The following is a 2,500-nucleotide window of genomic DNA, read 5'->3' on the forward strand; positions in this document are numbered from 1 at the left end:
GAACTCCCTCGGAATGGGAAAAGGGGTCATTTTCGTGTTGCCACATTGCATAGGAACGCCATGAAACTTCCAGAGGCATTTGCAGCAGAAAGGCACGTGCACTCAAAAATTTTAATATTTTTCACGCATAGACCCCGTCAAACGCTAGAAGTTGGCGGGGATGTCTCTCTTGTGGCTCACGGGGCTGTTAGGGTCGCACAGAAATGCCTCGGAATGGGAAAACGGGTCATTTTTGTGTGGCCACATTGCATAGGAACGGCATGAAACTTCCAGAGGCATTTGCAGCAGGAATGCATGTGCACTCAAAAACGTCTATATTTTTCACGGATAGACCCCGTGAAACGCTATAAATTGGCGGGGATGTCTCTCTTGTGGCTCACGGGCGCTGTTAGTTAGGGTCGCACAGAAATCCCTCGGAATGGGAAAAGGGGTCATTTTCGTGTTGCCACATTGCGTACGAACGGCATGAAACTTCCAGAGGCATCTGCAGCAGAAATGCATGTGCACTCAAAAACGTCTATATTTTTCACGGATAGACCCCGTGAAACGCTAGAAATTGGCGGGGATGTGTCTCTTGTGGCTCACGGGGCTGTTAGGGTCGCACAGAAATCCCTCGGAATGGGAAAACGGGTCATTTTCGTTTTGCCACAATTGGCATACGAACGGCATGAAACTTCCAGAGGCATTTGCAGCAGAAATGCATGTGCACTCAAAAACGTGAATATTTTTTCACGGATAGACCCCGTCAAACGCTCGAATTTGGCGGGGATGTTTCTCTTGTGGGTCACGGGGCTGTTCGGCTCGCACAGAACTCCCTTGGTCCACCTGATTCGTGCATACAGGCAGCAACTAAAACTCTGTAAACCTGCTGTGAGGACATCTAAACAGTGGACCAGTGAGGCTGTGGAAGATTTGCGGGCGTGCTTAGACTGTACTGACTGGGATATGTTCACGACTGCTACCAATAGTCTGGATGAACTCACAGAGGCTGTGTACATCAGCTTCTGTGAGGACTGCTGTATCCCAACACGTACCAGGGTGAACTTTAACAACAACAAGCCCTGGTTCTCAGCAAAGCTCAAAAGGTTGAGGTTGGAGAAGGAGGAAGCGTTTAGGAGTGGGGATAGAGACAGATTCAAGGAGTCGAAGAACAGGTTTAGCAAAGCGGTGAGAGAGGCTAAACGACTGTACTCAGAGACACTAAAACACCAGTTCTCTACTAACGACGCTGCTTCTGTCTGCCAAAGGGCTCAGGCACATCACCAACTACAAACCCAGAGCGCCCCACACCACTAACGACTCCCGCCTAGCCAACGACCTGAACGAGTTCTACCGTAGATTTGAAAGACAATTGGACTGTCCTGAACCACCCCTTCCCACCCAAGAGGCCCCATCCCCCACCCATACTACAGAAACGACTCTCTCCTTTCAGGAGGGAGAAGTTAATGGGCTTTTCAAGAGGCAGAATCCACGCAAAGCAGCCGGGCCGGACTCTGTCTCTCCAGCCACCCTCAGGCACTGCGCTGACCAGCTGTCTCCGGTGTTCACCAACATCTTTAACACCTCCCTGGAGACATGCCATGTACCAGCCTGTCTCAAGTCCTCCACCATCATCGCTGTGCCCAAAAAGCTAAGGCCAACAGGACTAAATGATTACAGACCGGTCGCCCTTACATCTGTGGTAATGAAGTCTTTTGAGCGCCTGCTCCTGGCACACCTCAAAGCCATCACAGACCCTCTCCTGGACCCCCTTCAGTTTGCCTACAGAGCCAACAGGTCTGTGGACGACGCAGTTAACATGGCCCTCCACTTCACCCTACAGCATGTGGACGCCCCAGCATCCTACGCCAGGATCCTGTTTGTGGACTTCAGCTCTGCCTTCAACACCATCATCCCTGCCCTGCTTCAGGACAAGCTCTTCCAGCTGAACGTGCCCTACTCCACCTGCAGGTGGATCACAGACTTCCTCTCTGACAGGAAGCAGTGCGTTAAGCCGGGAACAGAAGTCTCTGACTCCAGGTCCATCAGCACGGGAACTCCTCAGGGCTGCGTCCTTTGCCCACTGCTCTTCTCCCTGTATACCAACAGCTGCGCCTCCAATCATCTGTCCGTCAAACTCTTGAAGTTTGTCGGACGACACCACCCTCATTGGGCTGATCTCTGGTGGGGATGAGTCTGACTATAGGTGGGAAGCTGACAACCTGGTGACCTGGTGTAGCCAGAACAACTTAGAGCTAAATGCTCTAAGGACAGTTGAGATGGTTGTGGACTTCAGGAAGAATACAGCCCCACTCACCGCCATCACCCTGTTAGACTCCGCAGTCAAAATTGTGGAGTCCTTCCGCTTCCTGGGCACTATTCTCTGCCGGGACCTCAAGTGGGAACTGAACATCAGCTCCCTCGCCAAGAGAGCTCAACAGAGGATGTACTTTCGACGGCAGCTGAAGAAATGCAACCTGCCAAAGACAATGATGGTGCAATTCTATACAGCGATCATTGA

Source organism: Petromyzon marinus, unplaced genomic scaffold, assembly GCF_048934315.1.
Source record: "Petromyzon marinus isolate PM22_M1 ecotype Great Lakes invasive population unplaced genomic scaffold, UKy_Petmar_22M1.pri1.0 PM_G_Scaffold_6, whole genome shotgun sequence".
NCBI lineage: Eukaryota > Metazoa > Chordata > Hyperoartia > Petromyzontiformes > Petromyzontidae > Petromyzon > Petromyzon marinus.